Genomic DNA, 26,297 nt, shown 5'->3' with positions numbered 1-26,297 from the left:
AAAGTGGGCAGTCAATATGTACAGTGTATAGCCTTATCAAAATATTAAATCAATTACAAAACAAAACAACAGCAAAGAAACAAACAAAAAAACTTCTAATGAAATGAAAGAAAACCAAAGAACAAAAGTAATCAAAGCTCAAACCAAAATCCAAAAACAAGAATTGTGCTAAACAGCCTTCTTTTGCTGTTATTTTATAGCAAAGACTTACAGCCAATGACTGTCCTTGGCAACACAGTAGAAAATGAGTTACTTCTGGTAACAATCTTTACAAGAGAAATTTTAGTAGGTCTCCTTTTTTGGAGTGTGGGTTTGAAGAATAAGAACACCCAAGACTAAGCAGAATACATGTTACCAACCTTGGCTCAAATCTTTACAATTTTGTAGAATGATTTTTTAATTTTCCTGGATGACCTATTAGGACAAGAAAAATTTACACTCTCAGAATCTTCCTGCTTTCCTAGCAGCTCTTGATGTGTCTCAACACATGTCTGAATCCCTCTACATGTTCACACTTGCTGAGCCAGAGCCCAGATGAAATTAAGAGCTATTCATTCCAATGAAACAAAAATAAAGGAAGAAAATGCAGCAGATGATAGCTATGATTACTGGGGATGAGATGAAATATTTGCTTTGCACATGCAGAGCTTCCCCTATAGAAGTTCTCTTCAAAGGAGAACTTGTCCTGGTCTGTTCCATGTTCCAGTTTCTGCTGGAGTATTTTACACCTAGGGAAGGAAGGAACAACAGCCCCGTTAGTGTTGTTTTTCAATTCAGCTTTACGTCCCACACTAGATCTATTCAGCTGGACAACCAATTATTATGACCTATCGTCTGCTGAGGTCATTACCTGCATTCCCAACTGTCATAGAGCACTTGGGCTTGTAATTATTTCTCAGCTTTTAAAAACAGCTGGAAACTGAGCTTTGAACTACACACTGTAGTGGAGTTTAAAAAAAAAAAACACTACATTACTCCAATAGCCCATGTATAATATATTGAATAATAACATTGTAATAATGTCTGAATCTTTGTTGAAGAGAGATGTGAACAACCTAGAAAATCATGTGGATGCCTTATGGGGAACCTGCCTAGAATTGAAGTGAAGGTTATGATTATTTCTCTAGTACAGGATCCTGACAGGGTACCACTCATCAACCCCTATATCTGGAAATAACCAGAGAAAACATATCACATGAAATCCACAGGCACTGATCTGGGATCCATGACAAAAATCGAAAGAGTTTATACCTTTTGGGTCTCCTCTCCTCCCTCAGAGGGGATTTACACTCTTCCTACTGATGGTTTTCTGGTACCACAGACATATAAGCAACCATGAGGTACATTTCCTCCTCTGTGATGTACATGGGACACACTTAGTGTCAGGGTTTTCAGAAGTCCTTTGATTCTTGTGGCATTTGGCTGGTCCCTGGATTTGACCTGCCTCTCTTTTGGACTGATGGGTATACTGTGGTCTCTAGTCTGGGGCTGTCTGGGGATCAGGGCCCTTGCAGGGATCATAGTACTTGGAGGAGTGGCAGGCAAATGGAAGATTGCTGAGAACCTCCAGATTGATTTCCCATAGCTCTCAAAGCACTTTGCACTCCCACTAGAAATGAAGTTTTGTTTCTCTTTTCTCACATTCTCACCAACATGTGCTTTTACCAGTTTTTCATCTTGGCCATTCTTATTTGGAAATTATACTGCCTTATACGAATCTCAGTCACTTGGTTTTCATTTCCCTGAAGACTAAGGACTTTCCACATTTCTTTAAGTGCTTCTCGGCCATTCAAGGATCCTTGTTGTGAATTTTTTCTATAGTTCTTTACGACATTTTTAGACTGGGTTCTATTCTTCTTGGTGTTTAGCTACTTGAGTTCTTTAGATATTTTGGAATGTAAGGTTAGTGAAAATTTTTCCCAATATGTAGGCTATCAATTTGTCCTACTGGCTATGCCCTTTGCCTTACATAAGTTTTTCAGTTTCATGAGGTCCGATTTATCAATTTTTGATGTTAGAACCTGAGCCATCGGAGCGTATTTAGAAAATTTGCTCCAATTCCTGTGAGTTTGAAGCTCTTTCTCAATTTCTCTTCAATTAGATTCAGTGAATCTGGTTTTATGTTGAAGTCTTTGATCCACCTGGCCTTGAGTTTTATTCCTGGTGACAAATATGGATCTAGTTTCATTTTTATACATACTTACTTACTGACAGTAGGACCAGCACCATTGATTGAAGATGCTTTCTTTTTTCCATTGTATATTTTTGGCTTCTCTGTCAAAGATCATGTGTCAATATGTATGGTTAAATTTCTGGGTCTTCATTTTGTTTTTCTATTTTAAAATATTTTAATCTTACACTTCAAAATTTATCCTGTTTCCTGGTTTCTAGTTCAAAACCTTTTATCTCATGCCCCCTCCATCTGCATCTATGAGAGAGTTCCCCACTCACACAAACACTGCTGTCTACTTGCCCAGGCATTCCCCTACACTGGGGCATTGAGCCTTCAAAGGAACAAGGGCCTCTCTTCCCATTAATGTCTGGCAAGGCCATTGTCTGATGCATATGTAACTAGAGCCTTGGGTTGCTCCATGTGTACTCTTTGATTGGTGGTTTAGTTCCTGTGAGCTCTGGAGTATCTGGTTGGTTGACATTGTTGTTCTTCCAATTGTTGCAAACCCATTTAGCCCCTTCAGTCCTTTCTCTAACTCCTCAATTGGGGACCCTATGCTCATTCCAAAGGGTTGCTGCAAGCATCCTTCTCTGTATTCATCAGTCTCAGGCAGAGCCTCTGAGGAGACAGCTGTAGCAGGCTCCTGTCATCAAACACTTCTTCGAATCTTTGACAGTGTCTGAGTTTGGTGTCTGTATATGGGATGGATCCCCAGGTGGGAATTCTCAGGATGGCCTTTCCTTCAGTCTCAGTTCCACAGCTTGTCTCCACATTTCCTCCTGTGATACTTTTGTTCACTCTTCTATGACATTTTTTTTGTTATTCTAAATGAATTTGCAAATTGCTTTTCTAAGTATAAGAACAATTGATTTGGAAATTTGATGGGGATTGAATTGAGTCTGCAGATGCATGATGGCCATTTTCACTATATCAATCCTGCCAATCCATGAGAAGGGGAGATATTTCTATCTTCTGGGATGTTCTTTGATTTCTTTCTTCAGAGACTTGAAGATCGTGTCATACAGATATTTCACTTTCCTGGTTAGAGTCTCCTTCAAGGTATTTTCTTTTCCTCTATAAGTTTCAGTGTCTCTGGTTTTATGTGAAGTTCCTTGATCCACTTAGACTTGACCTTAGTACAAGGAGATAGGAATGGATCAATTTGCATTCTTCTACACGTTAACAACCAGTTGTGCCAGCACCATTTGTTGAAAATGCTGTCTTTCTTCCACTGAATGTTTTTAGCTCCCTTGTCGAAGATCAAGTGACCATAGGTGTGTGGGTTCATTTCTGGGTCTTCAATTCTATTCCATTGGTCTATTTGTCTGTCACTATACCAGTACCATGCAGTTTTTATCACAATTGCTCTGTAGTAAAGCTTTAGGTCCGGCATGGTGATTCCACCAGAGGTTCTTTAATCCTTGAGAAGAGTTTTTGCTATCCTAGGTTTTTGTTACTCCAGATGAATTTGCAGATTGCACTTTCTAATTCTTTGAAGAATTGAGTTGGAATTTTGATGGGGATTGCATTGAATCGGTAGATTGCTTTTGGCAAGATAGCCATTTTTACAATGTTGATCCTGCCAATCCATGAGCATGGGAGATCTTTCCATCTTCTGAGATCTTCTATAATTTCTTTCTTCAGAGACTTGAAGTTTTTATTATACAGATCTTTCACTTCTTTAGTTAGAGTCACGCCAAGATATTTTATATTATTTGTGACTATTGAAAAGGGTGTTGTTTCCCTAATTTCTTTCTCAGCCTGTTTATTCTTTGTGTAGAGAAAGGCCATTGATTTGTTTGAGTTAATTTTATATCCAGCTACTTCACCGAAGCTGTTTATCAGGCTTAGGAGTTCTCTGGTGGAATTTTTAGGGTTACTTATATATACTATCATATCATCTGCAAAAAGTGATATTTTGACTTCATCTTTTCCAATTTGTATCCCTTTGATCTCCTTTTGTTGTCGAATTGCTCTGGCTAGGACTTCAAGTACAATGTTGAATAGGTATGGAGAAAGTGGACAGCCTTGTCTAGTCCCTGATTTTAGAGGGATTGCTTCAAGCTTCTCACCATTTACTTTGATGTTGGCTACTGGTTTGCTGTAGATTGCTTTTATCATGTTTAGGTATGGGCCTTAAATTCCTGATCTTTCCAAGACTTTTATCATGAATGGGTGTTGGATCTTGTCAAATGCTTTTTCTGCATCTAACGAGATGACCATGTGGTTTTTGTCTTTGGAGAAAGTGGGGAAAAGCCTTGAAGATATGGGCACAGGGGAAAAATTCTTGAATAGAACAGTAATGGCTTGTGCTGTAAGATCGAGAATTGACAAGTGGGACCTCATGAAACTACAAAGCTTCTGCAAGGCTAAAGACACCATCAATAAGACAAAAAAAAAACCAACAGATTGGGAAAGGATCTTCATCTATCCTAAATCAGATAAGGGACTAATATCCAATATATATAAAAAACTCAAGAAGGTGGACTCCAGAAAGTCAAATAACCCCATTAAAAATGGGGCTCAGAACTGAACAAAGAATTCTCACCTGAGGAATACCGAATGGCAGAGAAGCACCTGAAAAAATGTTCAACATCCTTAATCATCAGGGAAATGCAAATCAAAACAACCCTGAGATTCCACCTCACACCAGTCAGAATGGCTAAGATCAAAAATTCAGGTGACAGCAGATGCTGGCGAGGATGTGGAGAAAGAGGAACACTCCTCCATTGTTGGTGGGATTGCAAGCTTGTACAACCACTCTTAAAATCAGTCTGGCGGTTCCTCAGAAAATTGGACATAGTACTACCGGAGGATCCAGCAATGCCTCTCCTGGGCATATATCCAGAAGATGTCCCAACCGGTAAAAAGGACACATGCTCCACTATGTTCATAGCAGCCCTATTTATAATAGCCAGAAGCTGGAAAGAACCCAGATGTCCCTCAACAGAGGAATGGATACAGAAATTATGGTACATTTACACAATGGAGTACTACTCAGCTATTAAAAAGAATGAATTTATGAAATTCCTGGCCAAATGGATGGACCTGGAGGGCATCATCTTGAGTGAAGTAACACAATCACAAAAGAACTCACACAATATGTATTCACTGATAAGTGGATATTAGCCCCAAACTTAGGATACCCAAGATATAAGATACAATTTGCTAAACGCATGAAACTCAAGAAGAATGAAGACCAAAGTGTGGACACTGTGCCCCTTCCTAGAATTGGGAACAAAACACCCAGGGAAGGAGTTACAGAGACAAAGTTCGTAGCTGTGATGAAAGTATGGACCATTTAGAGACTGCCGTATCCAGGGATCCATCCCATAATCAGCTTCTAAACGCTGACACCATTGCATACACTAGCAAGATTTTGCTGAAAGGACCCAAATATAGCTATCTCTTGTGAGAGGATGCCGGGGCCTAGCAAACACAGGAGTGGATGTTCACAGTCAGCTATTGGATATATCACAGGGCTCCCAATGGAGAAGCTAAAGAAAGTACCCAAGGAGCTAAAGGGATCTGCAACCCTATTGTTGGAACAACATGATGTACTAACCAGAACCCCGGAGCTCTTGTCTCTAGCTGCATATGTATCGAAAGATGGCCTAGTCGGCCATCACTGGAAATAGAGGCCCATTGGACTTGCAAACTTTATATGCCCCAATATAGGGGAATGCCAGGGCCAAAAGAATGGGAATGGATGGGTAGGGAAGTGGGGGGCGCTATGGGGGACTTTTGGGATAGCATTGGAAATGTAATTGAGGAAAATGTGTAATAAAAATATTAAAAATTAAAAAAAAGGTATTTTCTTTTATTTGTGATTATTGAGAAGGATGTGGTTTCCCTAATTTCTTTCTCAGCCTGTTTATTTTTTGAGTAAAAAAAGGATACTGATTTGTTTGATATAATTCATATCAAGTCACTTTGCTGAAGTTGTATATCAGGTTTAGCAGTTCTCTGGTGGTCAGTGCTTCTAACCATTGGTTGTGTGCTGACCCCTGTGGTTGAATTATGGAAACCTGCTAATCCCAGTTGTTGGAAAGCTGAAAGAAGCTGAGGAGGGGGGGGGAAACCTTGTTGGAGGACAAGAACACTCAGTAATCCTGGACACTGGAGATCTTTCAGACACTGCAATACCAACCAGGCTGCATACAACATCTGTTATGAGGCCCCCAAAATATATACAGCAGAAGACTGCCAGGCTGGATTCAGTCAGAGAAAATGCACATAAGCCTCAAGAGAATGGAGGCCCTAGAGAGTTTGAAGGTCTGGTGGGGGTTGGCCTGGTGGTGGGAACATCCTGTGGACACAGGGGTTTGGGGGTGGTGGTATGGGATATGGTATGGGGGTGGACCAGGAGAGGAATAAAATCTGGATTTTAGCCTGGCATGGTGACGCACACTTTTAATCCCAGCACTTGGGAGGCAGAGGTAGATAGGTATCTGAGTTCCAGGACAGCCTGGTCTGTAAAGTGAGTTCCAGGACAGCCAGGGCTACAACAAGAAACCCTGTCCTGAAACAAAACAAAACAAAGCAAAGCAAAACAAAACAAAAACAAAAAACAAACAAACAAAATTCTGGAGTTTAAAATATATAAAGGAAAAAAATTTTAAAAATAGAAGAAAGATAAAAGAAGGAAATCTTTGGTGGAACTTATGGTCAGTTCAGAATATGATCCTATCATCTGCAAATAGTGGTATTTTAACTTCTTCCTTTCCAATTTGTATCCCTTTGTCCTCCTTATGTTGTCTAATTGCTCTGGCTAGGACACTGAGTACAATATTTAATAGGTAGGGACTGAGAAGGCAGCCTTGTCTACTCCCTCATTTTAGTGGGATTGCTTCCAGTTTCTCTCCCTTCTTTGATGTTGGCTACAGGTTTGTTGTATATTGATTTTACTATGTTTAGGTATGGGCCATGAATTCCTGATCTTCCCTAGACTTTTATCATAAATAGATGTTGAAGTTTGTCAAATGGTTTCTCATCATATAATGAAATGATCATGTAGTGGTTTTCTTTGAGATTTTTTAGATAGTGGATTATGCAGATGGATTTTTGTATATGGAACCATCCCTGCATCCATGGGATGAAGTCCACTTGATAATGAGGAATGATCTTCCTGATTTGTTCTTGGATTTGGTTTTTGAGAAGTGAAATGCATAATTTTGCACTGGTATCCATAAATGAAATTCAGAAGTTCTTTCTTTGTTGGGTCTTTGTGTGGTTTTGGTATCAGTGTAACTGTGGCTCCATAGAGCACATTGGGTATTATTCCTTTTGTTTCTATTTTGTGGAATAGTTTGAAGGGAATAGGTATTAGGTCTTCTTTGAAGGTTTGAAAGAATTCTGCACTAAACCCATCTGGTCTCGAGCTTTTGTTAGCTGGGAGATTTTACCCATTGCTTCTATTTCTTTAGGGGTTATAGGACAGTTCACATGGTTTACCTGATCCTGATTTAATTTTGGTACCAGGTATCTGTTAAGATAATTGTCCATTTCATACAGATTTTCCAGTTTTGTTGAGTACATTTTTGTAGTAGGATTTGATGATTTTTTTTTAATTAACTTGGTTTCTGTCATTATGTCTCCTTTTTCATTTCTGATTTTGTTAATTTGGATACTGTGTCTGTGCCATCAGGTTAGTCTGGATAAGGGATTTTCTATCTTGTTGATTTTGTCTAAGAATCAGCTCCTTGTTTTGTTGATTTCATTGTATAGTTTTGTTGTTGTTGTTGTTTGTTTGTTTCTTTGGTTCTTTGGTTGATTTCAGCCCTGAGTTTGATTATTTCCTTCCATCTACTCCTCTTGGGTATATTTGCTTCTGTTTGCTCTAGAATTTTCAGATGTTCTGTCAAGCTGCTAGTATATACTCTCTCCAGTTTCTTTTAGGAGGTATTCAGAGCTATGAGTTTTCCACTTAACATGGTTTTTATTTTGCCCCATAAGTTTGGGTGTGTTGTAACTTTGTTTTCACTAAATTCTAAAAAGTCTTTCATTTCTTTCTTCATTTCTTCCTTGGCCAAGTTATAATTGAGGAAAGCATTGTTTAGCTTCCATGTGTATGTGGGCTTTCTGTTGTTTTTGTTGTTATTGAAGACCAGCCTTAGTCCGTGGTGATATGATAGGTTGCATCAGATTATTTCAATATTTTGTATCTGTTGTGGCCTGTTTTGTGAATGATTATATGGTCAATTTTGTAGAAGTTGCCATGAGGTGCTGAGAAGAAGGTATATTCTTTTGATTTAGGATGAAATGTTCTATATATATATATATATATATATATATATATATATATATCTGTTAAATCAATTTAGTTCATAACTTCTGTTAGGTTCATTTTGTCTCTGTTTAGATTCTGTATCCATGATCTGACCATTGATGAGAGTGGGGTACTTGAAGTCTCCCTCCAGTGTTGTGGGAGTTACAATGTGTGCTTTGAACTTTAGTAAAATTTCTTTTCTGGTTTTGGTTGCCCTTGCAATTGGAGCATAGATGTTCAGAATTGAAAGTTTATCTCGGTAGATATTTCCTTTGATGAATATGAAGTGTCTTTCCTTGTCTTTTTTGAAAACTTTAGGCTGGAAGTCGATTTATTTGATATTAGAATGCCTACTTCATCTTATTTCTTGGGAACATTAGTCTGGGAAATTGTTTTTCAGCTTTTAATTCTAAGGTAGTATCTGTCTTTGTCAGTGAGGTGCATATCCTGTATGCAGCAAAATCCCAGGTGCTGTTTACTTTTCCAGTCTTTTAGACTATGTCCTTTTATTTGGGAACTGAGTCCACTGATGCTTGAAAACCACTGTGGAAATCATTTTGGTGGTTCCTCAGAAAACTGGATATAGTACTACCTGAGGACCCAGCAATAACACTCCTGGGCATATACCGAGAAGATGCTCCCACATGTAATGATGACACATGCTCCACTATTTTCATAGCAGGCTTATTATAATAACCAGTAGCTAGAAAGAACCCAAATGTCCCTCAACAGAGGAATAGATGCAGAAAATGTGATGTAATTACACAATGGAGTACTATTCAGCTATTAAAAACAATGAATTTATGAAATTCTTAGGCAAATGAATAGAACTAGAAAATATCATCTTGAGTGAGGTAACTCAATCACAAAAGAACACACATGGTATGCACTCACTTATAAGTGGATACTAGCCCTGAAGCTTGGAATACCCAAGATACAATTAACAGACCACATGAAGCTCAAAAGAAGGAAGACCAAAATGTGGATATGTTGGTTCTTCTTAGAAGGGGGAACAAGATACCCATGGGTGGAGACAGAGCGACAAAGTGTGGAGCAGAGACTGAATGAAAGGTCATTAAGAGACTGTCCTGTCTGTCTAACCATTCCCTATAGTGTCACTACACCCAGGTGCTCTTGTGGATACCAACAAGAGCTTGCTGACCAGAGCCTGGTATAGCTACCTCCTGAGAGACTCTGTCAGTGCCTGTCAAATACTGAGGAGGATGCTCTCAGCCAACCATTGGACTGATCACAGGGACTGCAGTAGTGGAGATACAGAAAGGACCCAAGGTACTGAAGGGTTTTGCAGCCCCATAGGAGGAACAATATGAACCAACCAGTACCCCCAGTGATCTTAGGGACTAAAGCACTAGCCCAAGAGTACACATGGAGGGAACCATTTCTCTAGCTGCATATTTAGCAGAGGATGGCTTTGTTGGTCATCAATGGGAGGAGAGGCCCTTAGTCCTGTAAAGGCTCCATGCCCCCGTGCTCAGGAATGCCAGGACCAGGGAGCTGGAGTAGGTGGGCTAGTGAGCTGGGGGAGATGGTAGGGGATTAGGGGTTTTCAGAGAGGTAACCAGGAAATGGAATAACATTTAAATGTAAATAAAGAAAATATTTAAATAAAAATATTTTAATAATAATAAATAAACTGAACTTCTAAATTATCTAGAGATTATGAGACTTGAGAAGGTCTTGGCTAATCTTCCTAACCTGTGTGTCCTTTTATAAATCAAGACAGGTTTCTTTGTGTGTTGGGGAGGGTAGTTGAAGGAAATAATTTTAATTTTCATCTGGAGGTGGCTTATTCCCTAAGGATGAGGATGAATTCTGACCTTGTCTGTCAGGAATGGCACGGAACCATACATTGTTGTCCCATATCCAGGCTGCAGAGTTCCACTGGTTTATGAGCCTTAATCATTATTTGCTCTTCTCTACAAACCCTGCTCTCTCTCCTTTGGAGTAAATTGTCCCCTATTATATGTACTTAATTTTGTGTTTTGTCTTCCTACAGGATGTTGAGTAACTGCTTAAGTAGTTTCAGGACCACTAATCTTAGTGCTTTTATATAAGATTGAGTGGAATCATCATTTCAAAATCTCCAGATGATCTCCAGAAAACATAGAAAAGGAGTCAATTTGATAATCCCGAAATAAAATAACATGGGAAAAGCTTAAAAACCAGTGACTGGACAAGTTAGTCATTTGGAAGAGGTGTTCATCAGCCTCAGGTTCTTTCTGTATCTTCAAAGTCTACTCAAGGCTGGACTAACCTGAAGGAGTAAACACGAATCTCAGGAAGCACACAATGTCCACGGAAACTTTCTCCAAAGATAGTTTCGGACAGTCTATAAGGATGACAAACAGAACTTCCTGTGGAATGGGAACACTCTGGCCATACAGATTTATTCTGACAAAGGCTCCAGAATTCAAGATTACGAACCGTAAAAGTAGAGCAAATCTGTGTGTAGGATCTATTGGCTCATCAAGCCTGGGATGCACCAGGGCATGCAGTAGGCACATATTTGTTTTAAGGAATCCCTACAGGAATGAGAAGACAGGATGAAGACGCCAAGATCATCCCTCTAAAAAGAACACCTGAGAATGTTAACTCATCACCTTATTTGTAGAAAAGTCTGTGCATTCCCTTTTAACTTCCAGCTATGCATCTGTTTAAAAAAGAGGATGAGAAAAGGCACAATGGGGAAATCCCAGCATCTTCAAGAAAACACCATTCTCTTCAATCACAGGAGAGTGGGTTAGGAATGCCTCCCCCACCCATCTGCACAACTCTTCCAGGGATAACAGAGGCTTTAGAATCTAAGTGCAGACTCACATCTCACCTGTGAGAAAGGCATTCTAAGTCAGATTATACCAGTCCACAGATACTAAATGATAAAATCAGAAAACCTTTTGAGAAGCAATCCTCTCCACCCTACCACCCCCTCCCCCTCCCTTTCTTTTCTCAGACAGGGTTTTTTGTAGCTCAGGAGGGTCTTGAACTCTGGATCTTCCTGGTTCAGTGTTCCTAGTACCCCAGCCTTGAGAGACATTTTTCAAACAATGTTTAACACTAGGCGTCAGACTCTAAACTTCTGAACTTCTAAGACTATCAGAAGCCAATTTACAACTATATAAAAAAGGCACCACTGTGGGTGTGATTGGCAAATACATTCTTGCACATTTCTGCATTTTTTAATCTTTATTTACATTATGCTCTACCCTTGAAGTTTCCTTCTAATTATCTGCAAGCTGGATAACTATCTCACTCTGTCTCTCAAAAATCCCCCCACGGATGGGAAAAGTTAAGTAAGGGCTGGAGGGACATTTCTGGGGTTGTCTGGTTTTGTCCCTAAAAGACACCCAATGCCCCTGGACCCCTTGGGGCAGGCAGACCCAATGCCCCTGGACCCCTTGGGGCAGGCAGAGCCTGCTCTTCAGAATAGCTTGGCTGCCTGGAAGCCACTGCAGGTCTCTTTTTCTGCGCTGTCTAACAGGGTCACCAGTTTTATCTGGGGAAACTCAACTCTTAACTTTAGTTGGGCCACCAGCAACACTTTGCCCAGCACCTTCCTGGACCCCATGGCCAGGGCTCTCAGCTCACCTGACCACATTAGGGTGCTGGAATTCTCCTGGTGCCTCAGCACCGCCACCTTGTGGATGGTGGAGAGCGGCATGCCCTCCTCACTGGTCTGCACTCACAAGAGTTTCAGATTCATGAAGAGGAAGCCTTTCTTCAAGTCGCAGGCCTTGAACACCTTCACTTAGGCGCCTTCGCTGATCTCCATCATGTACTCAAACTGCTGATCAGAGCGACTCAGGCTGTCCTTCTCCATGCTGGCTGCAGGCTGCCGGCGTGACACAGTGGAACCGGGTGCACACTCGCTGCCTTACAGGCCTCGGGGAGGCACGGAGTTGAACTCGCAGCCGCCAGGCTAGAACGAAGGACCTCAAACACAGCAGCTGTGATACTCCACCTAGCCAAGTCGCCAGGCTCGCCTCGCCGCGCCGCGCTGCACCATCACTGCAGGAGAGCTCTGATCCCTCCTCTTCCCCCTCCTCAGTGATTGCATAGTCCGCCCACAATCTTTGCACCTAGGAGGAGGAGACAGGAGGACAAGAAGAAAGTGCGATTAGACTGCCCAGGAGACTTCCACAGGGTTCCACCAGCTCCCCGCCTCCTCTCCTCTACTCGCCCTGGCTGCCTAATCCGGCCGGGTTTCTCGGAGAAAAACCAAGTTACTTTTCTTCCCCAGCAGGGCTCATGCAGTCTTAGCGAGGAAAAGGTTGCTGGGGCCTCTCGGGATGAGAGCTGGGCGTGAAGCAGCAGAAAGAGAGGGGGCGTGCGGAGCAGCCCAGAGTGTGCCTGGGGCGCGGGGGAGGAGCCCCGCGCTTCAATGTCATGGCCATCTGTTAGGGAGGGCTGGGGCGACTAGAGGAGGGAGAGTGAGGGGCCCTGGAAGGGCATTACTATTTTTTTTAAATTATATATATGTTTTGCCTGCTGCAACCCGCACCTGGTACCAGCAAAACTGGCAAAAAGCAAGCTAGCCAGGCACATGGAGCAGACCACCTCGGGCACCCAGAGGGGACTCTAGAAATCCCTCCACAACCACATCTGTGCACCAAATGCATGCAATTCCTCCAGAAGCCAGAAGAGGGCATGGTGTTCAACCCAGAAATGCATTAATAGGATAGTTAGCTGCCCTCTGGATCCTCTGGTGGATAGACAAATGCTCTTAATGGAAGAGCCTTCTTTCCTGTCCCTACCCTACATTTCTTCTTTGTCCTTCCAGATTGTGTGGTTTTTAATTGAACAAGATCATCCACAATCAAAGATAGAAGTTTATGGAGACCTATAGGTTCAGGTGCTTGAAGATGGAATGCTAATTTTCCTAGGTTACCTGGCACCCATCCAGAGCTCTTGTGGGTTCAAGATAAGGTCATAGAATTGACAAAGTTGGAGCAGATCTGTTACCTCTCATGTAATATAACCAGGCAGACTAGGCATGAAATGCCTAATTGATGAAATGCAGAATTGAGAATTTCCTCAATGGGTAGAAGTAGAGGAAGGAATAACCATTTAAGGCCAGCTAACTGGTGATGGGATGAAACCTCACACTCTCCTGCATGGATGGATCTTGAAATCGAGGTCACATGCCTATGGTGGAGAGCATGTCTGTGCAAGGCTAGGAAGGGAGAGCGATGGTTGATATTGATCTTAACCACACTAGATCTTAGAGTTTATTGAGGAAGTACTTCTTCCAGTGGATGCTTCATGCTTGTGAAGGTCTCCTGGAACAGATCTCATTTCTGAGACTAACTGTGAGTCAGAGACTTAATGTGTGAAGGAATTAATCCCCTGGATCCCAAAACTGGTGCTGTCAAACCAGGGCTTTTAAGCAGAAGCCTGAGGATTGAGGGATGGGTTAAGTTGCTCACTGTCTTTGGTCACCTTCTCTAAGCTAACTCTGACACAGAAAGGGACACCTGTAAACACACAGGAAACCAATCATTATCAAGTGATATGGCTCTTCTTATCCATCTTTCAATTCTCTGGTGGATCCTGAGCCTTATTTACTTCAGTGTAGTGCTTGGCTGTTTTGGTAAATGTTACCTGTTGGGTAGCTTAACCTGATATCTAGTAATGCTATTTGTGCAGGTAGATAACAGCTTGACATCAGTCTTTAAACGACTAAACTGTCCCGAGTTTGCAGAGTGGACTGAGACACTTACTTTTCTCTTTCAGATAGATATTCCTAGGCTTGAAATTATTCTGTCAGCCATTCTCAAGGACCAGTCTTATAGCAGCCAAACTGACTATGGAGTCTCAAATTGCCACTTGCCTTGTAGCTGTTGTAGCAGATGAATGAAGTTACAGGCCTGGAATGTAACTCAGGGAGCATGGGCATTTATTAGGTTCAATCATAGCACAGGGAGGTCAAAGAGAAGGAAAAATTACCCCATCTCATCCAGACTTGTTGGAGACAAAACAAAACAAAACTGTGAGGCTCCATGGAAGCTTTTAAAGTCTGCCACCCTCTTCATAGATCCCTCCCAGACTCCATTTATTGCCCTAGGGAAAGTTTTCATAGTGGGGTGTATAACCCAGAATATAAATACGAATACATAGATTATTAAATTCTGTGTCTGTGGTAACTGGCTGACTAGATGGCTCAGTGGATAAAGGTAATGGGACCAAGCATAGAGACCTGAGTTCCTTCCCTGTAACCCACATCATAGGAGAGAAAAAAACTCCATAAATTGTCCTCTGACTTTAATGTAGGTGGGGGTGCCAGGTCTTGGCAAATAACTATCCCACTGCTCACTTATACTGAGAAATCTCCATCTGTTACACACATGTAATTATATGACTCTGTGCTCCATTTGAGAGATTCAGTACTTTTTTATTTTCACTTTTGTTGCCCAGAAGTTAGGGAAAACAAGGAGGCCAGCATCAGACCAACACCTGAAACACTGGTTAGGCATTATGGATATAGGGAACTTGTAACTGAGGTGTGAACATCATGTGTTCCAAACTGCTCTAAATGGTTTTCTATACATGCATGGCCAACTGTAGTAGATGCTGTTATTTCATTGCTATTTCTTTTTTGCTATAGTTTTGTTTTATTGTCTACCTCTGATTATCTCAAAGAGACAAAAAAAAAAAAAAAAAAAAAACCTGTGATGAAATTTGCACTAATCCCTGTGACCTGTTGAAGGCTCACTAGATGTCAGAGTCAGCTTTAGTGAGGATGAATTGCCTGGATGATGCACAGCTGCTCCGGGTCGCCTGTACTGCCATATGCTAATATCTTCCTCTGACAACGTAGCAGTTATCAGTGACACAGAGTGAAACGATTTACAGTGCTAGCACTCCTAGGTTTAAGCAGACACCAGTAGCAAAGTACAAAGGACCCAAAGATGGAAGCATATGCCCAGGCTGACAACAGTAGGCTTTGAAACGATTAAATTGACCTGGGAGTAGACAGTGGAATGTGAGGTGCAGGCAGAGGCCTAGTACAGAGTGTCTGACAATTATCCAGGCTAGAAGGTGTTCCCACTACTAGAAGGTCTTTGGATCTGTGGTCTAGGCAGCATAAGGAGAGGGATGAAAGTCACTGTCTTGTGAATTTGCTGCTGAGACAATTGCTTTCTATTCTGAATATACACAGAGGAGTTGGCTCAAGGTCAAGAAGAAACAGCCATTGCTGTAGTTCATTCCTCTGAAGAACATTCTCCTTCTCTTTTCAGCCCACATAGATTAATCATGTACCACCTTGCTCCCTGGACACTCACATGAGAGGGATGTGGTCCTACTTTCCTATTATGTGTACCAGAAGATCACTTTACAATGGCCCAGATAATCTAGTTCAATCTTGCAAGACACAATGATCTAGCCTAGTATGATGGCACTTGCCTTTAATACCCAGAGAATCACAGGCAGACCGAATGTTATGAAATCAATGCAGTCTAAACAGTTGGTGGAGATTATGTTTTTTTTGTTTTGTTTTGTTTTGTTTTGTTTTTATTCAGGATGAAGTCAAATAAGATCCTGAGGTTGGGAGGTTTTAGGTTTACCTTTTAAGAGGACTTTGTACTTGTAGGAAGGGATAATGCAAATATTCACAGATAAATTGTGGAACCCAGGCCTTCATTCAGCTCCAAGGCAAGTGCATCCAGGGGACTAATGAATAATCTGCTTTGGGGATTCTGACCAGCCTAACAGAAGAGTCCTAAACGTAGTTATTATAAGGAAATAGTCCCACTAGTTCATATACAGTAAGATGCAGAGCCCAAACTTGGACAGGTTTTTTTGGCACCATGTATTTCCATGCATGATGTGGGTTCATGGTGTCAGGAGACACAGAAGAAGGCCTCATATCCCTTGAAACTGAAGTTACTGACATCTCACACCATTGCTTGAAATCCCAGCACTTGGGAGAAGAGGTCAGAATCAGTTCAGGAGCATCCTTGACTACATAAGAAAAATTTTTTAATTAATCTTTTTTATTAGGTATTTTCCTCATTTACATTTCCAATGCTATCCAAAAAGTCCCCAATACACTCCCCCCCCTACTCCCCTACCCACCCACTCCCACACCTTGGCCCTGGCATTCCCCTATACTGGGGCATATAAAGTTTGCAAGTCCTATTGGCCTCTTTCCAGTGAGGACATACTAGGCCATCTTTTGATACATATGCAGCTAGAATCAAGAGCTCTGGGTTACTGGTTGTTCATAATGTTGTTCCACCTATAGGGTTGCAGTTCCCTTTAGCTCCTTGGGTATTTTCTCTAGCTCCTCCATTGGGGGCCCTGTGATCCATCCACTAGCTGACTGTGAGCATCCACTTCTGTGTTTGCTAGGCCCCGGCATTGTCTTGCAAGAGACAGCTATATCTGTGTCCTTTCAGCAAAATCTTGCTAGTGTATGCAATGGTGTCAGCGTTTGGAAGCTGATTATGGGATGGATCCCTGGATATGGCAGTCTTTAGATGGTCCATCCTTTCATCACAGCTCCAAACTTTATCTCTGTAACTCCTTGCATGGGTGTTTTGTTCCCAATTCTAAGAAGGGGCACAGTGTCCACACTTTGGTCTTCGTTCTTCTTGAGTTTCATGCGTTTAACAAATTGTATCTTATATCTTGGATATCCTAAGTTTTTGGACTAATATCCACTTATCAGTGAGTACATATTGTGTGAGTTCCTTTGTGATTGTGTTACCTCACTCAGGATGATGCCCTCCAGGTCCATTCATTTGCCTAGGGATTTCATAAATTCATTCCTTTTAATAGCTGAGTAGTACTCCATTGTATAAATGTACCACATTTTCTGTATCCATTCCTCTGTTGAGGGGCATCTTGGTTCCTTCCAGCTTCTGGCTATTATAAATAAGGCTGCTATGAACATAGTGGAGCATGTGTCCTTCTTACCGGTTGGGACATCTTCTGGATATATGCCCAGGAGAGGTATTGCAGGATCCTCTGGTAGTACTATACCCAATTTTCTAAGGAACTGCTAGACTGATTTCCAGAGTGGTTGTACAAGCTTGCAATCCCACCAACAATGGAGGAGTGTTCCTCTTTCTCCACATCCTCGCCAGCATCTGCTGTCACCTGAATTTTTGATCTTAGCCATTCTGACTGGTGTGAGGTGGAATCTCAGGGTTGCTTTGATTTACATTTCCCTGATGATTAAGGATGTTGAACATTTTTTCAGGTGCTTCTCTGCCATTCGGTATTCCTCAGGTGAGAATTTTTTGTTCAGTTCTGAGCCCCATTTTTTAATGGGGTTATTTGATTTTCTGGAGTCCACCTTCTTGAGTTCTTTATATATATTGGATATTAGTCCCCTATCTGATTTAGGATAGGTAAAGATCCTTTCCCAATCTACATCAACTCTGAGAAGAGATGATTCAAACATCCAAGCCCTGGGTTGAGGTCAAACAGACACACAGTCCCCTTTTCCAGATGGTTGCCCTGACTGGCAAGTCCTGCAGGTACAGTCACAGCCCTGTCTCCAGGACACACAGACCTTATCTCCTAAACTATCTCAGACAACTGACACTATCAGTTTTCTTCAGTTCCTAGGAAAGAGGCTCACTCACCAGATTCCCTTTCCTACTTTATCAGTTCTAAGTCTTCCTAAATGGATCAGATGTTGCCCAGTGTGCCAGAAGAAAGACATGTGGCACTCTCACTCTCTCTTTGTGTGTATGTTGTTGTTGTTACAGCAGACCAAACTATCTTTCAACTATAGTTGTTCCCAGGTCTCTTTCAGTCACTTTGGGGAAATTTTACCTGTCTCTGGCAACATTTCCCTCCAGAGGGGGCACCAGTGTCCCCGACCCAAAGCTGAGGGGCCACTCACTTGTCCAAACTCATTCTTTGCAGCTCACCTCCCAGGATTTCTTTGTGAAATGACCCCTTGTTATGAAAAATCAGGAGGAGGGAGGATGCTGGCAGTTGGAACAGCTCTTATAAAGCAGAAGGAGAGCGAGTGAAGCAGGGGAAATTTTAGAGCAATTTGTGTTGTGGAGAATTTCACGGAAAAACAAAACAAAACAAAACAAAACACCCATACAATTAAAATAAAATTTAGTGAAAAGACAGGAGAATTTGGATAGAAAAAAGTTAGAAGGAGAAGCACCCACACCGGGCACTGTACACTTACCACATAACAAGTGTCTGCATGTGACCAGGATGAATGTTAATGACAAATGAAAAAGGAAATTTAGTCCAGTGAAGGAATGTCTTGACCTCCTTAAAGAAAACAACTTCAGTGTGAAAAAGACAAGCAAACATTGACCTCTGAACTCAAGCTATAAAACGTCTTCCAACAATAGGGCCAGACAGTTTTGGCAACAGAAGCAGAAACCAGCCTTAGCTACTCAGCTTTGGGGACCCACAGCTTGTCATAACATTGGGCACCTCGTCTCTGGAACTGAAGAAAACAGATAGAGTTAGTATTCTGAGGTGGGGTAGGAGATAAAGTCTGTGTGTCCTGGAGACAGGGCTGTGACTGTACCTGCTGGACTCACAGGAAAGTCAGGTCGAACATCTAGAAAAGGAGGTTGTGTGTCTGTTTGATCTTTAACCTGAACTTTCTGGAGTGATCCTAGCAGAGTCCATAGGAAATGGAGACAGAGACATTCCATCTCATGTTTATCTACATGGCCATGCTAATCTCTGAGACAGGTGTTGGCATTTTCTCCCTTTGCTCTCTTCCTTCTATGTAGCTAGGGTGGCTTAGGCTCTCCCACACTGTAATCTCTCTGAGAAGCAGATGTTACAGGCAATGGTCTGAATCTGGCCGGTAGCTCTTGGGGTTTAAGGGACGTTGTGAGATCCTTTGTTTATTATCCATGTTTTTGTTTGCTGTTTTGCTTTATTATCATGGTTTACGTGTATTGTGTTGGTGGGTGCACACATACCACAGCACACTGTGTGAGGTCATGTATGTGGAGGTCAATGGACAACTTACAGCAGTTGGTTCCCGCCTTCTGCCATATGGATTGTGCAGCTCAAATTCAGATCATTAGCAGTGCCTTTTATCACTGCTGTGATAAAATAGGGCAAAACCAACTTGTATGAGAATGGGTTATTTAGACTTACAGCTCCAGGCAGACACTGGGACACAGTCCAGCATCTGTCAAAGTTATGACAGCAGACATGGAAGTCATACTAGTAGGAAAAGAGCTAGTCATATTACATCCACACTCAGTAAGCAGACAATGAGCCAGGCATTAGGCTAGGCTATGGAGCCTCAAGACTTAACTTCAAAGACTTCCTCCACTACCTTCTGAAAACAACTGGGGTCAGGGGCCCTCAGTGTTTGGACACACAATTTCCTGTGTGATTTTGGGAACCTAATTAAGACAAAGCATTAAAACCAATTCCCAACAGAAAGGATGAGATGTTGGGATACAGAAAGTGTTAACTCTGGAATACAAGAGGGAGTGTGTGCTTGCCACAGGGAGGTTTGGAAGTGCCCAACCACTGAGCTAGTAAGGCATATCAAAAATCAGCCGGCATGTGTGTGTCTTTCATTCATGAGTCCAGGTCTCTTGAGCGACTACAGAGCTATGAATGCTCCCACTGGGAGCTCAGAGCAGATTAACAACTTACCCCTACCATTAACCACTGAGTCCTCTCTCCAATCCCTCTCAAATTTCTGTTTAGTGTTATGGGGGGATGTGGAAGACATAGGTTAGCTTTGTGGAATCTATTCTCCTTTTCCATCTTTACATAGGTCCTAGGAATCAAATTCGGTTTGCCAAACATGAATAGCAAGGGCTTTTGCTGGTTGGTCCACCACCTCACTCCACCCTCACCTTATGTCCATATTCCTTAGTAGCAGGATTCACATTGTTAAGACCTAGGTAAAATAGCAAGGCCAAGATGGAATGTTAAGGCCTAAGTGAAAATATCAGGCCTAGGTAACTGTTTCCTGGCTAACCTGTTATTTTGTGCTGTTACTAATATTATAAGGAAACTTTCTCATGTGTTGTTTCTGTTGTAACTAGAAAATTTTCTCATGCCAAATTGATTAAATATTCTTTTATGTTCTGTGCCCTTGGAAATCATGATAAAAGTCAATAGAAATGCTTTGTATAGGTGCCCACATAAGCTTAAAACTGAACCAACCACACAGCAGCACTTCTTGCATCTGTGTATAACCCCTTATGATATTTACTTTTATACATTATGCCTGGGATGGAACCCAACAAAAGAGAGACACCTGCATCAATTTATATTAAGACTTCCATTTTGAGTAAGGGTCAAGTAAAGTTCAAGTTGCCAGGACCTCTGCTTCCCTGCTCTCTCCCTATCTCTGCCTTCCTACAATAAATGCCTTAAAACCATTAACTGCCTCTTTCCATCAGACTTGCTGAGCTGAAGCAATGGGGCAGACATTCCTGTAAGGAGGTGCTTGCTCAGAACCTCCCACCAGGAGATCTCTCTGGTTCCCAGCCACCACCACCATCAACCTGCCCACTAAGGAAGCCAGCAGAGCTAGGCAGACACTCTCCTCCCCATGGGAACTGAGTCAGCACTCCCTCCTCCTGGAAATTTCCCTTCAGGCCCCAGACCAGGGTCTGCCTGAGCTTCCCCTCTCCCAGTCACCCCTTCTTTGGTCTCAGCTCTACAGTGTCATCCAGTGGCATCTGCAGTGTCCAAGCCTGAGAACCTGACACCCCTGGACTCTGTGTGGACCACAGACTCCAGAACGAGGTCTTCCACAGCGCCCAGAGCTGTCTGCGGTGCCTAACACTCTGAACACAACTCTGCCATGTCTAGAGGAACATGTGTCACCAGATCTGGCTAGTAAACACATCCTTTTCCAAACAAAAAGATAAATAAGAGAAATTGATGCTGGATTATATTTTCAAAATCTCTTTAGAGGCTGACATCTTGATTCCAAATCTGATTTTTATCTGTACTGTTCTACATCATTATTCTGTTGAATTATATAAAGTTGGCTTCATACACATAAGCAGTGGAAAGAGAAGAGCTGACACACAGCTACCACAGAAGAGTTGATGGACCACCAGGGTTATTGGTGCACACATGATGTAATCAGCGACAGCCTCTTGCTCTTGGGATCCACTGTTCTATCACTGGGAGACCCTTGATACTCAGAAACATTGTCTTGAGAGTGTTGAGGGACAAAGATGGAGACCTTACCCGCTCTTCTCATTCTTGAGACAGTAGAGTTTGGCCCTGCTGCCACTGGAGTAGAATATGCTAGAAAAGACCAATTACTAGATATAGACTTATTGGTTTATTTAGTTATATACTTGATTTACTGATACTGTTTTTACTGCCTGTTGGTCAACCATGACTTCACCTGCTACCTGAAACAGAATGGCCTGGAGAAATGGCAAGGGTCTGCTACATTTAACCTGCTGACTGCCAGGGATGCTTCTGTAATCTCTTGCTTGCTTATCTGCCCAACCTTGTGGTCCTAGAGTATAAAATGAGAATAAAAGCCAACCCCACCCTGGGAGTCCTTCCAGGATTTATCCTAGCTTCAGTCCACAGGTGACATCACCTCTCTTCTGGTCTCACTGGTATCAGTGGGCTGATTCCAGAAAGACTGCCACAAAACCAATTTCTTACCAATGCGTGTAGGAATTCTGCCTGAAGATAGACCAAGACAGAAGAGATAGAGGGGTGGTGAAGTAACGGATTCTGCTTTCACCATCTGAGTTCTGATAAACGGCTTGTTAACCCATAACAACACCTTATTGCTTAGTGCCTTTTATATAACATGTTCTGGGGACAACAGAATGACAATATTTTTCTTTTCTTTCTTTTTTTTTGTTTTTTTGAAGGAGGAGGAAGTTTCAAGGCACAAGAGAGGATGATTTTATAATAAACTTTAAACTAGAACCCATGTTGTATGGTTTTGTTATTATCACATGAACATTCATGATTACAGAAAGGTATTTAAGGACAGCTCATGCAAGTATATAAGGTTTCAGGCATAAGCTGCCCTTATTCCACTGAGATCTCATTCATTACCCACCCCTCTTCTCAGTACTTTCCAAGCTGAGCCATCTCACCATCGCTTAACACTCCTTACCACTGCAAATCAGCAAGAGAGCTCACATACACCAATGCAAATTCCATTTGGGTCAATTGCTCCTGCCATGATTCCAATACTTTGGGAGGAAAACGGCAAAAGACTCAAGGTGGCCTGAAGGACATGCTGAGAAAACAAGAAACTTTAAAGAACCACAACTCCAAGGAGATGATCTGGCAGGAGAAAGAAAATAGAAGATGAGTGGAACAGGCCTGAACAGGCAACCAGTGCTAGTATGCTAACCCTGTTTGTCCCTCCTACACCCTGAGTGAAGTAGCTGCTTTTTATTTAACACAAAAGCCTGGCAATCAGGTCATGTTTGCTAGGAAAGACAGCTTCTTCAAATGTGTTGTCCATAGCAATGTTGTGATAGGCTTACCTAATTTCCACTAGCTGACTTGTTTGTGTGCCTAGGTCTATACTGTTCTTCCTGCAAGTTCACAGTCACAGTAAAGGGGGACGATGTGGACATGAACTACAAAGCAAAGGATAAGGTCACTAAGTAGGAGCAGAGACCTGATGCCCCTACCTGTGTTCTGGCTGAACGACACTGTGCCTTTTATGTTTTTAAATTAACTACAAATATAAAGATTTACTGTTTTCGAGAGAGATGGCTCACTGGCTAAGAGCACTGACTGCTCTTACAGGGTTCCTGAGTTTGATTCCCAGAAAACACATGGTGACTCATCTATAATGGAATCTGATGCTCACTTCTGGTCTGTCTGAAAATGGTGACAGTGTACTTACATACATTAAATAAATACATACACACATAAATACATAAATATTTACAGTTTTCAACATAAAAGTAATCTTTATTTCTGCCTTGTGAGAAATCAGAAAGTCTACACAGTGTGGATTTAAATTTCCCAGATGCTGTGCCCAACAGAATCTGAACGAGAAACTTTCTTCAGTGGCATCAGACATAGTGGCACAAGCTTTTACCCCAACACTTGAGAATCAGAATCAAGGGGCTCTGTCTGATTCTGAGGCCAGCCTGATCTACATAGCAAATTCCAAGCCACCCAGGGCTAAATAGTGAGAACTGTTGCTCAGAAAACAAACAAATAAAACAAACCAAAAACAGTCCTCAGCCCCTGAGAAGGTGGGAAGTTTATTCAGTAATCCAGCACTTGGGAGGCAATGCCAAGAATAGTACTGGTTCAAAGAGAGTGGCCTGGCTGAGGCAAATCAGACAGAAGTTGGACAGTTGGTGGCACCTACAGCCTTGTGCTGGGTAAGGGCCATACACTGAACAGGACCAGAGCTCCTGACCCCTTGAGTCCCCCAAAGCACCATGAAACTGAAGAGAGTATTTTATTGATAAAACTGAGAATAAAAGCCTTGTAAGTTAGGGAAGGAGGCAAGAGCAAGGGTTTCCTAGAGACCAACGTGCAGCCTCTAAATGACTGTCCCCAGGACTTATCCTAACTGCTTTCATCTCTAGAGTGTTCTAAACAGCTGTATCCCAGGACAATGTCATCAAAGGGGAAGGCTGCCGATCATTGAAGCACAACCCCACTGGGATGATCTCTCATTTCAGAGTGAAGCAGCACCCCACACACATCATTACAGGTTATCCTATTAACAGAGTGAGGAGGCTGGCCAGTCCATTGAAAGTTACAACATTCTTAGTCTAGAAAAGAGACTCTAGTTGAGAAGGTTCTAGTGGGAAGAACATCCACATCTGTGTTTTCTGTGTTTCAGGAAGAAATGAGGCCATCTCCAGGCCAGGTCCTCTTTTCCCAGGCCCCACACCAGCACAGGACTACAGGCCCTCTCCTGCCCTCTGCTGACCACAGTGAGGTCTTATAGACCTCATTCTGTGCTAGCTCATAGCCCAACCTTTCTTAGCCTCCTGCAGGCGCCCAGCATCACCCTCTTCTTCTCTTTCTGAGACTGCACACTCTGCAGGAGATCTCCACCTCAACCCTGAAGTTGTCAGAGTGCTGTGTGTCCCTAAGATCGGAGAGTCACCAGTCCCATATTGTGTCAGCCTGGGACATCACACCGGATTCTGGTCTTCTTTTGTGAAATGAAGGATCTGTAATAAAAGATCTCATAGATTCCTTCCATCTAGGAATCTCTCTAGTGCTTTGAGTCAATGAATAAATGTGGGTGCACGTGCATATGTGTGCATGTGTGTGCATGTGTGTATGGGAACAACTATGAAGGGAAACAGACATTCATTTAATTTTAGTGTCAGGGATAACATCCTGTCAGTTGGCTTTCTTGTTTGGGGGTCTGTGGTAGAGAAAAGCCCATGATGGGAGGCATGTGCTAGAGTAAAGCTGCTCAAGGTCATGGCAGAAGAAAGGAGGACAGGAAAGGGCACTGTGTCCCACAACATCCTTCAAGGGCAAGCCCATGGCATCCTAGCTTCTTGCTGCTGAGTCTTACTTCCTAAAGCTGAGCATCCACTCACAGCAGCACAGGCTGTTTACAACTTGGTTCATAAGCTGGGTCTGGAATTGCAAGTCTGGGAGCCTACAACTTCCAGCCTGAGGCAGAAGGACAGAACATTTTGAATCCAATCTGGGTTTCTAAGCAAGTTGAAACCAAACCCAGGCTACAGAGTGATACCCTACTCAACACTACTTAGACCCCCAAAAGATTAGTCCCTAAAAACAGGTTCCTGTGACAATTTTATAAATGTTGTCCACTGTCATTTCCATAGACAGCCGGAGCACTTGACAGAGCTGTGTCAAATACTACACTGACACTGGGCATCTGTCAGTCAGTAGGTCAAGAGCAGTCATTGCAAGAGGATCCCAGGGTTGAAGAAATTCCAAGTTTTGGAAACAATCTCTCATCAATGGAATCTGCACAAAAAACATCTATCAATTGGGAAAGCAAAATAGTCTTGTAGCTTATAGGTCAAGTGCAAAAGTATTTCTTGAGATATTATTATGATATTCATCAAGATTGGAAAGAAAATCCCAAGACTTACTCTTGGGCTATAACTCCGGCTGTACTTCACAACAGAACTGAGAGCAGGTCTGGGCATGTGTCAGTGGGTGGGAGTGCAAGGGAGGTTTGGATAACAAAAAACTTAGAGAGGTTTTAAACTATGGAAGCCCAAACTCTCTATCTAGGTGACACTAGGGATGTAGATCAGCAGCAGTTCATGTCTCTAGATTGCAAAAAGCCTGGTTCAAACTCCAGTATGAAGAAAAACAGAAATCAAAATTCTTTTAGAGTTATTGCACCATTTTTAACATTGGCTTATAGTAACTCTGGCATCTTAGATAAAGAGATGTTTTCTGAGGGTCCATGTTGTAAAACTAGACCATTGGTACTAGCTCTGGAACAAATGAGGGTAGATGGAAATGTAGAAAGGAATCTTATACAGAAAACAATCAGAAAAGTACTATGAACTGTGCTGTGAGTACAGTGTTTTCTTATAACTATGACAGTGTTCCTATATGCAATATTTAAAGTTTGCCTTTTTAACATTTACATGTGTCTGAACTCACATGTGCCATGTGTGTACAGGTACTAACAAAAACCAAACAGGTGTCCATTTCCCCGGACCTAGAGTTATCTCAAGTTGTGGCCTCTGCGTGACAAACTGGGGTCTTCTGGAAGAGGAGGAATCTGGAAGAGTGGAAGTTCTCTTAACCACTATCATCTCACTGATCTCTAAGACCTATATTTACTAATGTGTCTCTGTGTGTCTGTGCACATGTGTATGAACATGCCAACAGATGCTATTAGAAGACATGAGATGTCCTGGATGGAGTTACAGGCAATTGTAAGCCATC

At 42.1% G+C, this 26,297-nt stretch overlaps 1 protein-coding gene across 2 annotated transcripts in view; it reads right to left on the bottom strand.

The window, feature by feature from the left end:
- The window catches only part of LOC147001755 (uncharacterized), a 347,644-nt gene that overhangs the window by 264,048 nt on the left and 57,299 nt on the right, over positions 1-26,297 (bottom strand). The window lies entirely within an intron of this gene.

Source organism: Mus caroli, unplaced genomic scaffold (assembly GCF_978045245.1).
Source record: "Mus caroli unplaced genomic scaffold, Mus_caroli_1 scaffold_12, whole genome shotgun sequence".
Taxonomy (NCBI): Eukaryota; Metazoa; Chordata; class Mammalia; order Rodentia; family Muridae; genus Mus; species Mus caroli.
Note: the sequence above shows the minus strand (reverse complement) of the source record. Positions and strands in the feature narration are given on the sequence as shown.